Source organism: Pongo pygmaeus, chromosome 2 (genome assembly GCF_028885625.2).
Source record: "Pongo pygmaeus isolate AG05252 chromosome 2, NHGRI_mPonPyg2-v2.0_pri, whole genome shotgun sequence".
NCBI classification, from domain to species: domain Eukaryota; kingdom Metazoa; phylum Chordata; class Mammalia; order Primates; family Hominidae; genus Pongo; species Pongo pygmaeus.
Window position 1 is genome coordinate 129,039,380 of NC_085930.1, and position 19,543 is coordinate 129,058,922.

A 19,543-nucleotide genomic window follows, 5' to 3' on the forward strand; every position below is an offset into this window, starting at 1 on the left:
AACAATCAGAATCAATACCCAAGATGCACCAGGTGATTTCAATATTTGCCACTGCTCCCTTTTTCCACAATGGGCAGCTAAAGATATGATGCCTACCCGCAAGAGGCACTAACCCTTCTGACATGGGCCCCGTTCATTTTGGGAAACGATTAGTTTAACATGAACATAATACAAGATCCTTGCAGCATCACAAACCAAGTGGAGGTTCACAGAACTTGACTTGTTTTATTGATCTAGAGGTAGGTCAGCAAACTACAAACTGTAGGCCAAATCCATCCTTCCACCCATTTTTTTTTTTGTTTTTATTCCCAACCTTTGAGCTGGAAAAGAAATAGCAAGGAAAATATATTTTACAACACCTGAGAATAATATAGAATTTAAATATCAGTGTCTGCAAATAAAGTTTTATTGGAACATACCATACTCCTTTGCATCTTATCTAGGGCTGCTTTATTGCTACAATGGCAGAATTGAGTCATGTGACAGAGACCATATGGCCCACAAAAAGCCTAAAATATTTACTGTCTGGTCCTTTACAGAAAATGTTTGCAGACATATGATATAAACTTCCAAGTGCCCAAAGTATATAAAACTTACACTTCAGATTTTAATATCTTTGCATATTTTACCCTGGAAAACCTTAATGACTAAGCAAAGCATACTGATTATATTGGTTGAGTTTGGGATTTTGCAAAACATACTAAACCAGAAAGATTACCACATTTAGAAACACCAGAATACAGAGGTTTGAGACCAAAATCTTCTAAAGCAAGAGAGCTGCTTTAGAAGAGTCTGTTTAACTTCCAGGTGAGTACAATAACATGGCACCTGAAGGCATTCTAATGCTTAACTATTTGTTACACCTATATGAGAGTTGTGCCAAAAACGCAGTTCACATTTCATCGCATGGCTCTAAAACGAAGTTCCACCCCCTGAATCCATTCCCACTTTCTCAATCACAACTCTCTCCCCAACCTCAAACAAAAGCAAAACTCTCAAGCTCCCAGAACCACCTTGTTTCAAGAGACATTGCAATATAGAGGAAGACATCAGCTCAATTCTTTTCTCTCAGCTCTTCCTGGCAAGGAACTGTTGCCTTGAGTTGAACTGATTAACTGGAATAAGCACTCTAAAAACCAGGTAGGGCTGATTACAAAGGGAATTACTGACCATAGCTTCTAATAAGAGTATTAAGGAACTTTTTTTTGAGACAGAGTCTTGCTCTGTCATCCAGGCTGAAGTGCAGTGGCATGATCTCAGCTCACCGCAACCTCCACTTCCCCAGTTCAAGCGATTCTCCTGCCTCAACCTCCCAAGTGGCTGGGACTACAGGCAAGTGCCACCATGCCCAGCTAATTTTTGTATTTTTGATAGGGACGGGGTTACACCATGTTGGCCAGGCTGGTCTCGAACTCCTGACCTCAAATGATCCACCTGCCTCGGCCTCACAAAGAGTATTAGGGAACTTAAAAGGACTAAACCTGAACGTACCTCCTTGCTGCAGATTGTGAGAACAATTCTCCAGAAGAGCAGGACTTGTGACTGTCTTTTTATGATGATGTTCAGGATTCTGCAAAAACAATGGTCTTCATTCAGCAGTCTTAAACATCACAATGCAGAAAAAGAAATTAAAGTAGATTATTCAAAATCTTTGCCTGCTTCTTCACAATACCTCCTTTCCATGATGTGACATAGTTAACCGTCTTGAAATGAGGAGACTACCAAGTTCTTTTGCTAAATCTTAAGCCAAACTGAAACTTCTTCACTGAAGCTGTACCCGTTCACAAGGAGGGAATCACATGATAGGGTACAACCATCTTGGTTCAGTGCTTCATATTAACTGGGCTGAGGGGCGGGCTCATGTGCTTTAAATACAAAAGAATTCACACAGATGGCAATCGTTAATTATAGTGCACATCCTACTAGCATGGACCTTTGACCCAATAGCAAATTAAAAGTAGACTGGATAGAAGTTCTGCTATAATTCAGGCCTGTGAAGATTTATAAGAAGAAAAAAAAACATGTTGTAATCTTCTTGGTTTCATCACTTTTTACATAATAAAATAAGTTCTAGGGTCTACTGAGAGACACCTCCAATTACTACGTCAGCAATTTTAGGGAAATATGACAATAGTTTCCAATCCTAACATTTTTTAAGAAAGCAAAGTCTTAGGTTCTAAATTGTCTTTTATTCAAAGAATATAATTTAGTTTTCTTAATTTCCTCCTGCTAGGGAAGCTAAATAACTTGCCTCAGAGATCCTCTTCGATTAAAATTTAACCATTACAACAAAATATTCCTTTTTGGTTGAGGGGCGGGGAGACAGGAACTTGCTGCTCTGTTGCTCAAGCTGGAGTGCAGTAGCATAATAACAGCTCACTGTGACTTCAAACTCCTGGATTCAGACTATCCTTCCATCTCAGCCTCCCAAGTAGCTGGAACCACAGGCACATGCCACCACTTCAAGCTATTTTTTGTTTTGTTTTGTTTTTTTTGTAGAGACAGGGGTCTCACTATGTTCCCCAGCCTGGTCTTGAACTCCTAGGCTCAATAATCCACCCGCATTGGTCTCCCAAAGTGGTAGGATTACAGGTGTGAGCTACTGCACTGAAGTCGAAACAGCATTAGTTAAAGAGGAGTAACTAGTGTTGGCAGAATTTACAAGTAAAAATACAGGATGCTGAGTTGAATTTGAATTTCAGGTAAACAGCAAATACATCTTTAGTATATGTGTATCTACCATGTAATATTTGAGACATATTTGTATTGGGGACATAATTATGCTAAAAAATATATTTGTTTTGTATCAAAAATTCAAATTTAGCTAGGCATTCTGAATTTTACCTGACGACCCTAGAAACATCTTTAATTCAAAATGTTTCTGGGTGAATGAGCAGTGGGGGAAAAGTTTAGTGAGTGTTGCATCTAATCTTGAAAGATAGAAATACTTAAAAACTTTGGAACAGACTCCAGAACCGTTAGGCCTCTCAGTTCTCCCATCTGAGGAATGAGGGGTGTGAAGTATAAATGTTGCAAAGGCCTGTAACGAGAAATTTTAAAAAGAATGATAGTCCAGTTTGGTATAAATGGCAACATCCTTGATTTTTTTTTAACTTCTTTAGATTGCTTGTGTATGAATCTTACTGATGAGTGTAATTAATTTATTAGTGAATTAAAGGAATAAAAACTGTTTTGGTGCTTCCAGCTCCAGTCATGGACCACAACATGAACTATCAGGTGTAGCTTAGCAACTCAATAATGAGAAGGCATTTTCTCTTCAGCTTTGGTTCATTTTCTCTACCAAATAAATCAATTGAAAGCTCATCTTGACACTCCTCCATCCCCCCACCCCCATCATTTCAATGTGAAAAGAGGAGACAGATTCAAGCAACTTAATCCAATTGCTTTTTCGAGATACAGACTCCTTAAGTATTGCCTCAGACTATGTCTGACCTCTTGAACTCACAGAGGGGAAATTAAGGCAGAAAAATCTAGCAGTTCAAATTGTTGTAGCTTCAAGACCTGGTAAGATTTAATCTTTTTGTTTCCCTAAGGCAAATAAGGTTGAGCAAAATAACCAGAGAGTAACATGTTGAAGAATGGTTTATTTTTAAGGATTGAAAATGGCCCCAAACACCAAACATTTAGGAGGATAGAAGCTACAGAAGTTCAAGGTTATTTAGTTACCAAAGCATAACGACATAAGTCAATGAATCAGGAGAGAGGTGTTGAGTGCAAAGCAAAAGAAAACTTAGATAGTTAGATACAGTATAAGGAATCTTTTGCCTTGGATAACTTTAATTTCAAGGTAACCATGGTGGACATAATACCATATCTACCTCAGAGTTACTTTTATCATGCAGTGGGTCAGGACATGTTTCTAGTCCTTAATATTATTGATTGGCTTCCTCTAAGGAGTCCCCTGAATATTCAATCCAGGAAGTGGATTGCCACAAAGTGACAAAACCCTCACTATAATCCCCAAGCATGCCATGGTAGGTCTAAAACCTGGCTCATTTTGGGGAAGGTCTTAGAGCCTCATGGATGAATTTTTATGCCTGCAAAATTCCACGCTAGGGCATTTCAAATAATTTAAAAGGGATCATGGTACATTTATATAAGAATGAAGATACTCAAAATATTGTATATATTCAAGAGTCACCTAGGAAAACTTGTCGTAAATGCAGATTTCAGGCCGGGCGCGGTGGTTCACGCCTGTAATCCCAGCACTTTGGGAGACCGAGGCTGGCGGATCACAAGGTCAGGAGATCGAGACCATCCTGGCTAACACAGTTAAACCCCGTCTCTACCAAAAATATATAAATTAGCTGTGCGTGGTGGCAGGGGCCTGTAGTCCCAGGCACTCAGGAGGCTGAGGCAGGAGAATGGCGTGAACCCGGGACGCGGAGCTCGTAGTGAGCCGAGATCGCAACACTGCACTCCGTCCAGCCTGGGCGACAGAGCAAGACTCCGTCTCAAAAAAAAAAAAAAAAAAATGCAGATTTCCAGTTTCCATCTGGAAGGCTGAGACAGAGAATCTGCTGTGGTAGGTCTTGATTTTTCTGTTCAAATTTTTTTAAACAATCCATATAACATGTATTGATTATGTCTTATGATCAATGTAATGTACTAAGTGCCGGAAGTTTAGAATTTAAATATGTACTATATTCCCTCTCAAAAGTTTATCATTTGATCATGTTTATTTCTCAGAGAAGGCCTATAGGGAACAGGTATACAAAAGAAAGCTGAGGTCCAAAAAGATCACAGCATATACTAAAAGACACATAGCCAGTACATACAGAAGTCAAGTCTGCAACGAGGTAAGTTAATTCATTATTTTTCATCTCTTTTCCAACTATTTTCCTGCCATGCCTTTCTATTGTGTTGCTGTGGCCGACTCACTGCCCTCTGAACCCACCAGACATACACTTGCCCCAGGACCTTTGCTGTTTTTCCTTCTCCATGCCCAAAGTATTCTTCCCCTTATCTGACTTACTGCTTCACTTCCTTCTGTCTCAGATCACCTTCTCAGTGAGACCTTCTATGACCACATTATTTAAAATTACAGCCTTCCCACAGAGCGCCCTGACCTTCTTTCCTATCTTCCCAGTCCTTCTGAAATATGAAATTTAATGGACAAAGTGAAAACACTCCATCTTACAAATCTGACGTGTAGCATACTCATCACTTGGAGTGATTTACTTATATGTACACATCTAACGGTTTCTTGCCTGTCTCTGCTAGGATGGTAATTCTCAAACCTTAGCAGCATCAGAATTACCAGAAGTGCTTTTGAAAACACAGATTCCTCCTTTCTAGCCCCAGAGATTTGATTGAGGTCGTGCTAGTGGTGCCAGTAAGCAGATCATTTTGAGCAGCCTTGCCATAAGGCACTAGTTGTCATCTAGGGATGATTTTGCCCCCAGGGAACATTTCATAATATTTGGAGACATTTTTTATTGGTACAGCTGGAGTGGGGGAGCCACCTGGCATCTTGAGAATAGGGGCCAGGAATGCTACTAAATATCCTACAATACACAGGACAGTAGTGAGGAAGTTGAGTAACCTTGTCCTGGATGAATGCTTCTTAAATGCTACTATGCCTCAAGAAGAGGAGGGCTTATTAAAAGTCGTATCATTAGATTGCACCTCCAGAGTTTCTGATTTGTTAGGTGGGTTCAGTGTGGAGCCTGAAAATTTACATTACTACTAAGTACCCAGGTGAAGGAAATGCTATTGGTCTAGGGCCAACACTTGGAAAACAATTGCAGAAGGAAAGCTCCACAAAGCAGGAATCGTGGTCTCTTTACTCCTTTCCCCAGCAATAGAATGTGGTATAGTATAGTCACTCACGTTTCTAATTGTTAATAACAGCACCACTACACCATGCACTCACATGATGATTCTGACACCAAGGATTCTTGGATTACACATTGAGAAATGAGTTGTTTGAGCAGAAAATTTCAGATGCCTTCTAGTCCTGTTGACCCCTCAGCTCATTTACTACCAACCAAAGAAGTTGAAGGAGAGTTTGCATGTTTGCCCTGGCAGGCCTAACAATCTGCCTGAGGGGATGCTCAAATTACATCCCCACAGTAAGCTCTGTACAAAAGAAACAAACTGTCAAATGCAAGTCTCTGCATTCTCTATTTATGATGAAACTACACGACCCTACAACCAGCTGTCACACAATTCCCATTTTCAAAAAGCCCAGAGAATTTATTCACACACACACACTTAGTTCTTCAATCTGATCCTTGAGTGAGGTCTCTAGCATTGTAACATAATTGGGAATCGGTGTGTCTTGAATGTACTTGCACTTCCATAACCACATCTCTGGCAGCTGTCCATTCTAAGATGGTATCTTCCAGGTGCTGCCAATTACCTCTCCTTACATCATTTTCTGGGGGAATATTAAATTCAGTTCCTTTTATCCTGTGCCCAAAGCCAACAATGAAGCAGGTGATCTCCATAATTCAAACATGTCTGATATCTTAGATTCAATGGCCCTGTTTAAGACAGGCATTTAATGAAGAACTGGTGAATGAGAAGTTTAATGGCTAAAGTGAAGACACTCCATCTTACAAATCTCTTTTTACTCATGTGGAATCATCAGCCAGTGTTATTGATTTGCATTTAACATTTGACTGGACTTTCTATTGTGTTCAGATGTTAGTATCTTCTGCTGGTGCCTGCAGGCTATTAGTTTCAGGGTAAAGCTTGCTGTTCTGAAAACCAGAGTCTTCTCTACTGAACTGAAAAAGCTGAAACATTCACGATGGCTCAAAGAACCCAACACATTTTAGCCGTAAAAAGTATTTCACTAGTTGTCTTTATTTTACAACAGTGAGAATTGACATAGAAATAATCAAAATCTATAAAGATACAGTTCATTATTTTATTATTATTATTATTTTAAGATAGAGTCTCACTCTGTCACCCAGGCTGGAGTGCAGTGGCGCGATCTGGGCTCACTGCAAGCTCCGCCTCCCGGGTCCACACCATTCTCCTGCCTCAGCCTCCCGAGTAGCTGGGACTACAGGTGCCTGCCACCATGCCTGGCTAATTTTTTTTTTTTTTTTTTTTTTAAGTAAAGACAGGGTTTCACCGTGTTAACCATGATAGTCTCAATCCCCCGACCTCATGATCCACCCATCTCGGCCTCCCAAAGTGCTGGGATTACAGGCATGAGCCACCATGCCCAGCCAGTTCATTATTTTAAAAGCAGCATTATTGAGATATAGTTTATATACCATACAATTCACCTGTATAAAATGTACAGTTCAAAGGCTTTTAGTAAATTTAGAGTTCTGCAGCTGTCACCACTAATTTTAGAACATTTCCATCATCACCGCAACCCCCCAAAAAACAACCTTGGGCCAATTTGTAGTTACCCACCACCAGCCCCAAACACTAATTTACTTTCTGTATCTGTAGATTTGCCTTTTTTGAGAATTCCGTATAAATGGAATCACACTATTTGTTGTCGTTTGTGTCTGGATCCTTTCAGTTAGGAAGATGGTTTTTAAGGATCATCTATGTTGTAGCACATATCAGTACTTCATTCATTTTTGTTGCCAAACAATTAATTGTATAGATATATCACAATTTGTTTATTCACCATTCAGTGGACATTTATTTTTTTTTGTTGGGCTATTATGAATAATGCTACCATAAATATTTATGTACAAGCCTTTATGTGGACATAGTTTCATTTTCCTTGGGTAGATTCCTAGAAATAGAAATCCTGGGTCATAAAGTCAATCTATGTTTAACTTTTTTTAAATGTCAAACTGTTTTCCAAAGTGGCTGTATCATTTTGTAATCCCACCAGCAGTGCATGAGGATTCCAGTGACTCCACAATCACTGGACCTCCAGAGTTTCCGATTTGTTAGGTGGGTTCAGTGTGGAGCCACAGTCTCTCAAACATTTGTTTTTGTCTATCTTTTTTACTTAGCCACATATGGTTCACTCTTAATGTTGAAATGTGCGAAACAGTGCTTTCAGATTTGTCCCACAAATATAAAAATACATCCAACATTTATTGGGGGCCTCCTGTATGTAATGTCTTTTAAATATATTACTGTTAACCCATCACTAACAAAATGAGATATCATCTATAGTTTATAAACAAAAAAATTAGGTTCAGAAAACTTAAAATTTCCCCATGGAATTCCAACAAGCAGGTTGCAAAATCTGAATTCAATGCCACAAAACGTGAATGTAAGAGTTATTTATGCAAAAGTCAAGACATATTTGAAATACAAGCATGGGCTTCCGTTTAGTACTCATGGCCGAGATAGTTCTACTAATGTCATTAAAAAGAGGAATAAACAATAAATTCAGTTCTTTCTAATGATTACAGATTTTCCTTTGAAGAAACTATACTGAAATTCTAATGAACAATTTCATCTCAAAATTTTCTCTGAACATGTCAAATCCCAAAGCTGTAGTTTTGACTCAGAATTTAACCAGCAAGATATTTATGACAATCAAAACTCAAATGAAACATACTTCATAGCAATGAAAATGCTGAATGGTTTTTATTAACTCTACTAAATCATTTGCTACCATCAAAAGATGTAAATTCTGACAACTGCTGTTTATGTTTGAGTGCTTAAAAAACATTTATTGCCAGTTTCTTCTGGAGTCCTGCCTGTGACTGAAGAGTATTGATGTTTCGTCTAGCATGTATTCCATTATGGATAGGCTGCTGGCAGAATGGCGGCCAAAGTCACTGGATGGAACTGCTTCAGCTGAAAATCTTTAACTTATCACCTAATCGGGCCACAATTTCCTTTTTTTTTTTTTTTTTTTGTGGGGGGGCAAAGTCTCACTCTGTCACCTAGGCTGGAGTGCAGTTCAGTGGTATAATCACAGTTCACTGCAGCCTTGACTTCCCCAGAATCAAGCCATTCTCCCACTACAGCCTCCCTGGTAGCTGAGACTACAGGTGCACACCACCATGCCCAGCTAACTTTTTATATTTTGTAAAGGCAGGGTCTCATCATGCTGCCCAGCCTGGTCTCCAACTCCTGAGCTCAAGCAATTCTCCCCCTCCCAAACTGCTGGGATTACAGGCATGAGCCACCACGCCAGGCCTGGCCACAACCTCTTAACCTACCCATGCCCTCTCCTGTCTCCAATATGACTTCATCTGATCTACCCTTTGTCATTTAAACGGCCATTCTGCTTTCTCAAAGCTAATTGTTCCCTGCCTTGGAGATAATCTAAACACTGGCTTGAAATGATCAACATTTCAGAAAGGATAACTTCGTTCCCTTAGGATTCATTATTTGACCTGTTTGACACAGAAGGTTTGCTAATGAGTACTTGCTTCCCTGTTTTGTTTTAGAATATCTGCTGATGTAGTTCCTTGCTCCTCAAATTATGGCCTACAGACTGGCAGCATCAGCATCCTCTGCAAACTTGTTAAAAATGCAGAATTTCAGGCCTCATCCTTGACCTACTGATCAGAATCTGCATTTGAACAGTCCCTCAGGTGATTCCTATCGGCTAGGTTATTAACTTTAGCACAGGCTCTCAGGTCTAACCCAAAGACCCAGAACCTCACATTACCCAGTTGAAAATCTGCCCCTATCAGGAGTAATAGCAAGGAACATTTATCATTCAGAAAGCACTTCCTACTCTTCTGTCTGCATAGGTTTCTTCCCTCTGCCCCCAAAACATGCTAAAGCCACTCCCTATTAAACAACAAAATCTCTTGACTCTGTTATCCCTTTGAGGAAGAATGCAATATTGTTCACATTTATCTACTTCCTGCCCTTGTGGGAGTGTCTAACATCCCCATCCTGTTGAGCCCAGAATTGCCTATATGACTTGCTTTGGCCAATGAAATGTAAGCTAAAGTGATATGTGTCATTTCCAAGCAGGAAACATTTCAGGCTTTGCAGACCATAGGAACTCTCTCACAACTACTCAACTCTACCTTGGTAGTGTGAAAGCAGCCTTAGAGACTACATGAGTAAATGGGTGACGTTGCTATGGTCTGAAAATTCATGTGGTGGAAACTTAACCCCCAGTGCAACTGTGTTGGGAAGTGAAGGCTTTGGGGATATGTGTAGGTCATGAGGGTTCTACCCTCATGAATGGATTAATGCTGCTATAAAAAGGGCTTGCAGGAGTGGATCCACTCTCTCTTGCCCTTCAGCCTTCTTCCAGGTAAGGACACAAAAAGGAGGTCTTCAGCAGATGCCATCATCTTGGTCTTGAACTTCCCAGCCTTCAGAACTGCGAGAAATGTCTGTGCTTTATAAATTACTCAGTCTCCACTATTAATTGTTATACCAGCACAAAACAAAGACAACTCTGCTCCAATGAAACTTTCTGAGTCCAAGTTTCGAAACTGAGAAGTTATTCTTAGCTCATCTACCACCCTAACTCCATCTACACTAAGCCAAGTATCAAATGCAAAACCACAGAAATTCCACCTGAAAGGATATTTGACATCTTTTAGCTCATTCCCATAATGGATGTTGAATGGGTTAACAGGTATGCTCAAAATGGCCTGCAAGCATATGCTGAAGTGTTGTTTAGTGTTTCTAAGCTCAAGAATGCTGCGATGTGCTTTATGGAGAAAATATCTGTATTTGAGAAGCTTCTTTCAGGTGTGAGTTACAGTCCTATTGGCTGTGAGCTCAATGTTAATCAATGTATACTAAATAAGGTGTCTTTAAACAGAAACACACATAAAACAAGGTTACATATTGCTTAATTGATGGAAATGTTGTAACCAGAGGCTCACAGGAACCTAACCCTATATTTGCTAAGGCAGCAATCTTGGTGACTTTATAGAACATAAGTAGCGAGAATAACTGGAACCAGCAGCTTCTTGAGAGCCATTACTAAGCTCTGCCACAGGCACAGCCATTCTCACTTTGTGCGTGAACACAGGCGGCATATACAGTAGCTCCCCTCTTATCTGCAGTTTCCCTCACTGCGGGGCAACAATGGTCTGAAAACAGGTAAGTATAGTACAATACCATATTTTGAGAGAGACTACATTTACTTTACTTTTTTTTTTGACAGTATATTGTTGTAATTGCTTATTTTTATTAATCTCTTACTGTGTTTAATTTATAAATTAAACGTCATAAACTTTATCATGTATGTATAGGAAAAAACATAATATATATAGAGTTTGGGACTATTCTCCATTTCAGGCATCCACTGGGGGCCTTGGAAAGTATCCCCTGCAGATAACAGTGGACTACTGTAGCCAGAACGGCTGGTTAAGGAAGTGTAAGCAGACAGGTAGATGTTGCAAGACAATGAAATTTAGTGCAAGGCTGTCCAAAGTGAGTAGTAAGGAGAAATCCATAATCAACATCAAATAAATTATTTCTTCTTTGGGTGGCCATAAGGCATTGACAGTCATACCTAGATATAAACACAGTTTATGACAGCCTGAAAGGTCACACTAAGGCCTGAATTTTCCTTTAAGTAACCCTCTAGGACATCGTGAAGTAAAAAACAATCAATCATGGAAACAGATGGGATATAGAATATGCTGCTATGTTGCAATTAGTAAAAGGGGCTATGGATAAAGCAAAACTCATTATGCTGAAAAGCAGAAGCATTGCAAACAGCAAAAGACCTTGTGGTCAGCCACAGCTGTAAACTGAAGGACAGATGTACCCTTCGTGAGGCAGAGAAAAGGCCAAAAATGATAAATACTTCCCAGGTTGTTCGCAGATGCTCATCCCAAACAAGGAAAAGCATTAAGTAGTACTTAGGCAGGAACTGAGAAGTCAATAGGCTTAAGAATGCTCTAGTCATGACTCAACAGCAGTCACCTATCTCTGTATTTAAAAAAACAGTTAAAAAGAAAGAGAGACAGTATTTGGATTTGATGTGTTTAAAACCTTACAGGGCCAGGCACCATGGATCACACCTGTAATCCCAGCACTTTGGGAAGCTGAGGCACGCAGATCACTTGAGCCCAGGAATTCAAGACCAGTCTGGGCAACATGGCAAAAACCCTGTCTCTACCAAAAATACAAACATTAGCTGCGCATGGTGGCGCTTGCCTGTGGTCCCAGCTACTTGGTAGGTAGAGGTGGGAGGATCCTTTGAGCTCAGGAGGCAGAGGTTGCAATGAGCCGAGATTGTGCCACTGCATTCCAGCCTGGGCCACTGAGCAAGACTGTCTCAAAAAAATTTTAAAAATTTAAAAAGTCTTACAGCACAGAGGAGTGGAGATGTATTGATACTTTATATTTGAAGGCAAAACCCATAATCCTGAAGCACTGAGTGTGGCCCTAAAATGCTCTCTAAGTTTGTCAGGGCTGAGTAGTCCACTTGCAGTTGAAGTGGCTATGGGGCACCCCTGGTCTTTCCACACATAGGCCAGCTCTACTGCCTTGCTATTCAAAGTATGGTCCACAGCCAAGAAATGCAATATCACTTGGGTATTTGTTGAAAATGCAGACTCTCCAGCTCCAACCTAGAAGTACTGAATTAGCTTGTATTTTAACAAGATTTCCAAGTGATACACATTTTAAAGCTGGAGCAGCAATGGCCTACAATTATGGTGACCAACGACCTAGGGCCTGGTGTAAGCACCACAAGTCCCATGCAGTGTGAGAAACCTCTTCATCTCAGACACATCCAGATAGTTGGTCACCCTATTTTAACCCAATTCCACAACCAAAGGAAGTTCTCAAATGGAAGACTGAGACTCAAGAGCCACTTAGGGATTATTGTACCCTGAAACAATTTCCCACTGTTTACGGTTTACTTTGGAGTCACATCTGGTTTTATGTGGCCTTCACATAAGGAAAGTAGAACAAGGGTGGAAGAATTCATATGGAAAACTAAGACTTTGCAGAACAATCTTCCTCCACATTCAATCTTCCACTCCAGGATATACCAGTCCAAGAAGTGCATTTTGAAACTGAGCGGAAACAAGACCAGGAGACATTCTTCAGGGGCCTAGAGTCATTCTGTGTGATTGGTTACATTATCATACCTTTCAAAGCCAGGGACGGCTGCTCTTGAACAATGGTTCTCAGACTTTAGCTATGTCAAAAGACACTTGCAGGGCTTATAAAGCACAGATGGCTGGTTCCCACCCTCAGACTACCTGATTCGGTGTGGTCCCAGATCAGCAGCATCCAAAACACAGGGAAGTGTGTGTAGAAGCAGAAGCTCAGGCACCACCCCAGACCTGCTGAGTCAGGATCTCTACTTTACCAAGATCTCCTGGTGATTTGCTTGCACAGTAACCTTTCAGAAGTATTGATATAGAAGACACTCTTACGAATTTGCTGAATCTGCATCTTGTGTATAAATACAACTGCTTAATCTTCTCATTGAGCAAATCTGAATTTCATGCTCTTCTCTTCCCTTTTTTTTTTCTTTGTCCAATTTTGGCCATAGAATAGGTGGAAGTTCATTGCCACACAGGTACACAGATTAATTGTTAATAAGCAAGTTACTTTCAACACCAAGAACAGAAAGTGCTCTCACTGACAGTGAAGGAGCATTTGCCCTGGCTCAAGGAACATAAGGTCTTCTGTTCTCTCCAGGGAAGCAGCCACTCAGAGGAAGCCACCACTCTCAGACTAGGGACATCTGGACACAGCCAGTGCCAGCAGCCTGTGTACTAGGCAGGCATACTTCGGAATCCCTGCCCTCCACAACAGTTCCTGCAATTTGTTGGCCATACCTCATAGGAAGGTTTGATTCCTGCCAGATTAGCTTACTAAGGAACAGCATATTCCCTTCTGCAAATAGATAATGCTGATGTCACATTTTCTACCTCTACTTCACTGTTGCCGATAACATAAGGCCACATATCCTGATATTTTCTTCTTTGAAGTCCTTGAACTGGATACCAGTTCTCCTGGAATTTTTTTAAAGAATGGTAATAACTAATATTTATGAAGCACATGTTAAGTGCCAGATATTGTCTTAAATACTTAACATTCCTTATCTTATTTAATCCACACAATAACCCAGGAGGTAGCTACTGTGATTAGTCCCATTTTACACATTAGGGAATTTGAGACACAGAATAGCTAATCAACTTGCCCAAGATCACCCAGCAGGCAGATTGCAGAGCCAGCACATTAATGAAAAAGACGTTAAATCACCAATTTTGTCTTACCTTTTCTTTCTAGAAACTTTTACCTTAAAAAATAATGTAATAGCAGAGTGTTGCATACAGGAGTAACCCTGTTGCACTGGAGAATGTCTTTTAACCTGCATGCATCTCAGCTCCTCCTGTGGTAAGTGGAATAATAATAAGCACTCTGCCTCTCACAGAGGTATTGTGTAAGCCTGTGCCTGCATAGTGTAAACCGTAAAAGCACAGGACAAAGACAATGATCAAAGGGATGATAATCACCCCAAATAATTCATTAATTCTCACAACAACCTTGTGAGACACAGGAAATCGACTATGGGTTAATTGTTGGCAACTGTTAAAATGTGGCATGCCAAGATTCTATTCTTGTTCTTCAGGTGGGTGGAGGGGGGCTATCTGCTGCAGAGAACTGACTCTCAAGTGGGGGAGGGAATGTCAAACCTTTCCAAGGAGCTGCAGGAGAAACAGAAAAAAGAAACAGGGCTGTTCCCACCTGTACATGAGTGTAGCAATGACTGATAGATGATCGCCAAATCTGGCACACGGATAGGTTACATTTCTCAGCCTCCTTTACAGTTAAACATGGCCATAGGATTCAGATTTAGACAATGGGATGTGAGAAATCATGCCCCATCAAAATCTCCCATGCATGATTCTCTGTCTCTCTTGCCCCATCTGCCAATTGAATGTCAATACCCAGAGCAACCTAGGAAACCACACATGGAAGTCAGCTGAGCCTTCGTTATCCTGGGTCCCTGAATGACTGTGTGGAATAATCCTTCTTACCTACTGCTCCTTCCTAGGCCAGGTATACCATTATTGAACTGCTGTCTACATATTACATCACATTTAATTTTATTAAGCCACTGAAATTGGGTATTTATCTGATACCATAGCTAGTATTAGCCAAACCATTGATCAATGTCCCCTTTATCTAAAAATCTGCTTTATGCCATTTTAAATATGTCACTCCTAATGCAAACTCCCATGAATAGTGATTCCACCTTGGTTAGAAGAGGAAAATATCCTTAATAGATTAGGGGAGATTTTATTCTCATATGGATATTAATCTGATTGTTTTCCTAACTCCTGTGTGGGATTGGCCATGGTGGGTAAATAACAGCTTTGATTGTTGAATAGAATAAGAAGAAATGTTTTGCAGCAAGGACAGAGGAGTTTGCTGAAGAGGAAGACGTTGGTCATTGTGATTTCACCGTATTTCCAAGACCAAAGCAGACTTGGAAAGTGAGGTGGGATGGCTACAAAAGGAAGTCACCTGACTTGATAATCTTGCCAAGACAGACCTAGGGAGCAGGGAGAAAGAGGAGGGTGAGAGTGCTAACTCCCTGGGGATGCAGGTTCCAGATTGCAGGGGTCCAGAGAATATTGATATGAACTTCACTGAAATATACTCCGTGTATAAGCTGATAAAATTCCATTTAGATATATTTATCACAATCTTATAGATTGAAGAAGTGCCATACTTGATTTCCCCAAGGTCATGCAGTACAATTCATTTCCCAAATCATCAAGGGCCTGCAGTTTTGTTTCTCACAGTCCTCAAGGCAGCAAGTTCTCTCCAGCAATTTCATCTTGCTCTGGGTAATATCTGCTCCCCAGTTTTTTCCCACTGCAGTCACATCGTATGCCAGCCTGGGAACCAACAACTTGGAAATTTGAAACCGATAGAGATTTTGAGACATTAACAGGTTAGTTGCAGATGTGGGAAAATTATAATCCTGGTGCAGTGCCATTGTACCTACTCTGCCTCATATGAGCAAGAGACTATCACCAAGAGAAAACTGTTTCCAAAGCACTGTGGCACCAGCCTTGCCAGGCAGGGAAAAGAAAGAAAAAAAAGTGCTCCCAGGCCTTTGTTCCGGCTGCACACATGTGACAGCTTTCAGAACCTCAGCAGATCTCCTGGCAAGAACGGCAGAGAGCAAACCCCTCCTCCCCACTGGGCAAGGGTAATGCCTCCTGGCAAAGACCTCAAGCACATCCATCTCTCTCCAGGCCCTTCTAGGGCTGCTGTGCATCTGCAGAACAGATGGGAGAGTCTGCTTGTCTGACTGTTGGCTGTTTTATTTCACTCAATAAACATTTATTGAAGATCTACTTGTGCCAAGCCCTAGGCTGAGGGATGTTCTATTGATGTGTGTGCAAGTGAGCATGCATTGACCAAGGTACAAGTGCTGAGAGAATATGTGTGTGTGTGTGTGTGTGCCCTCAAATCACCAAAACAACAAAAGAATGGTGAAAAGGAATGGACAACCAACAGCACAGCTGATCGACTTTGTCATAGGAGAAATGTCATGGTCTATCTCAGTGCTTCTCAAACTTGGCTGTGCACACGAATCACCTGGGTGTCTTGTTAAATTGCAGATTTCAATGCAGCAGGTCTGGGGTTGAGCCCTAGATTCTGCGTTCCTGAGGGCTCCCAAATGATGCTGATGCTGCTCATCGGGGACCATAGTTAGAGTAGTAAAAGGCTCGTCTAATTTTCTTGCTGATCTGATAAATTAGTTTGATGGTGTGTGGGCTGGCAGGAGATATATATTTGATTCAAATCTATACGAGGAAAATCAGTGTATGGAACTCACTTTAAAATGGACCCAGAATGTGCCAGGTACTGTGTCTATGTAAATTCAACTAATCCTCACAGGTCGGTGATGTTACATCTCTTTTACAGTTGAGAAAATGTAAATTCAGGGCAATGAAGTAACTTTTCTAAGGTCCCACAGCTAGTAAGTATTAAAGATAAGATCTGAAATTAAGTCTCCCTGTCTTTTAAAATTAATGTTTTATCTACTTCCCTAAGGGGTTTCTTCATCCATTTAAGTTGGTTCCTGTCTGGAAGAGATGGTTTGAAGCACCACAGATTTTGAATTGGGAGCTGCCGTCACATAGCCCCTTGACAGTCAGTGAAACCTAATATGGAATTCTCTGCTCAGCAGCATTGCTCAATTAATCCAATTTTTAAAGCATGGTTATCATTAAAACCTCTAGGTGAATGTTAAAAACAAAATACTGTATTCGCTGGTTTTCCATTCCTAGTAATGATCTGACAGCAGTGAACAGGTATCAGTATCAAGAAGGTGATGGATTTCTGTCATGTCAGAGCAAAGGAAATAATAATAATAAAGGCCAAAGGTGAGATCTTTTCCACTCTGAGAAGAAATACCGTGAGGACTGTTTACCAGGAGCCATGGGCTCAGCCCGGCAGTCTCCAGAGAACGAACATGTGACTATCGTCATGCGGCCCAGCCAAGTATTCAAAATATATTGGGTTTCATGGTTAAAGAATTATGTTTATTGTTTCCTCTAATCAATTTTACTTCACAAAATAAAGAGTGATATATCACTCTTAAGTTCTTGGAAGAAAGGAGTGTCAGAAACCTTACAAATAAAGCATGTGTTAAAGAAAATGGGTATAGAGTGGGCTCTGAACTGAAGAGAGGATATATGGCCCACTCTTTAAGCTCATAGGAAATTGTGACCTTGAAAAAGTACCCATGATTTCTCAAGAGAACTATTACTTAACAAAATCTCCACAATAACAATGAATAACGGCCTGCCAAAGAATATAAATAGAAAAGGATTTAATATATATCCCATAGTTATGAGATTATTGGCCAAGGGAGTCTTGTGCTAATAAGATCACTCCCTCAACCCCCAAATCTAATTCCTCACAAAATCATATTCATATTACTAACCTTTATGAGGAGAGAAGATAATCCTCTATAATTTTCAGCCCAATTGGCATTTATTTTTCTATAAAGGAAATAAAGAAATCAAAATGATAAAATAATTCCATTTTGAAGTAGTTTTTAATGTGCTGACCTAACTATAGCTTTGAATTTATAATGGAATAGTTTATGTGTTTTATATCTAAAGACAATGAATCTCTGATAAAACCCGAAAAATGAAAATAACCTGAATTATTTTCTGTCACTTGCTTATTTCCATAACTGTAGCCTGTCTTGGGCAGTTCTCAGTCTTTTCCCTCCCTACTTCATTCTATTACTCTCAGGAATGTTGCTCAACAGAAAATCGAACCAACAAAAATGGAGAATTCTTAATGCATCATTAGATCTTTGGAGCATGTAAATAGACTGCATCAATTAAAGGGGTCCAGGAATATATTTTCTGTCTTCTAATTATTAAAACTAAAAAGAGAGCATTTCTCAATAGGTTCTTTCATATTTAATTTTATTAGTTCTATGTAATTATATTTAAGATGAAGGATATAAAGTTCACTAAATAGCATTAATAAATGTAAAATAATAATTTCTAAAATGTGTGTAGTGTGTATATGCTATTTTTAAACCTTGCACATCCATTATTCTTCATAGATATACAACTGCTGCTTATAATTATGAAATATGTTTGCTAATTATTTAATTAGTAGTAAATCAGTTTTATTAGTTGTTATTTGTTATTACATTAAAGACATTTTTAAAAGACTATTAGGATTAGAATTATGTAATGAATTTGCCTTCTGTTGGTCTACTTGTTTTTTACTAATCTAAAATATCAAATGGACAGAATAGTGTTCAATTTTGATACAGGAGTTACTATAAATTTGGTTTCATTTTTCCCCCTTGAAACAGAATTCTCAACATGACCTTTCTATATATGGGATTTCAAAACTGCAACACACTGTCTGTAATATCCTAAATTGAACAAGGACTTCCTGATCCACTACAGCAGTTTGAGTAATGGTTACCTCTAAGCAGCAGTTCTGACCAATTACAAGCACATGGTCATGGGCTGTGACTGAAGAGCAGGGTTTGTGTATGTACGATCTATGTTGATACTACTTCTGGAGCTATAGCAGGTGAACTCCTTTCTCCTAGTTAGGTTTTGAAATCTTATGTAATATTTTTAGAGATAATACCTTAGGTGGGGAAAATGGGAAAACATCCATGGAATTGTTGAATTGAGTATACAATAAAGTTCAAGAAAGCAAATAGGGAAACATTTGTTTTTGATTGATGGTTTTTGTGTTTTACAGCATCTCCTGGACACTTATCTCCAGCTAAAAAATATTTTAATGATATTTAAATTAGGATGTCTCTCTGTACTCCCTCTCCACACTACTGCCCCACTGATCTCCAAAATACTGTGCAAAACCCCTCATCGCTTGTGAATCACAGTGCATTCTGGCATTTGTCTTCCTAGCTGGAACATAACTTTCAAGAAGCTAGGTGCTATGTGTGTGTTTCTTTTGTTTTTAGCCCCTACATCTAGTATATCTGGAAAAGGATAGATGTCCAGTAAACTTTTATTAAGTGATTTGGAAGTGGTTGTGCTCAATGTTATCTTTACATTTGTGCTCCAAGTCATCTTTGCCGTTTTTTTTTGTTTTTTTTTTTTTTTTTTACTCTTACTCATGCCTAACTAAAGAAAATGGTTCTGTAGGGGCAACA

At 39.7% G+C, this 19,543-nt stretch overlaps 1 protein-coding gene across 2 annotated transcripts in view; it reads right to left on the reverse strand.

Moving 5' to 3' along the window:
- The window catches only part of RARB (retinoic acid receptor beta), a 781,226-nt gene that overhangs the window by 750,309 nt on the left and 11,374 nt on the right, over positions 1 to 19,543 (reverse strand). The window contains exons 1-2 of one of the 2 annotated variants that reach the window (XM_054483091.2): positions 17,828 to 17,880; positions 1,492 to 1,570 (exon numbers count right to left, since the gene is read on the reverse strand). The gene's annotated coding sequence lies outside the window, so the exon portion shown is untranslated. Of the gene's footprint in view, positions 1 to 1,491; positions 1,571 to 17,827; positions 17,881 to 19,543 lie in introns of those variants that run through there. The other variant, XM_063662108.1, reaches the window with a different exon arrangement.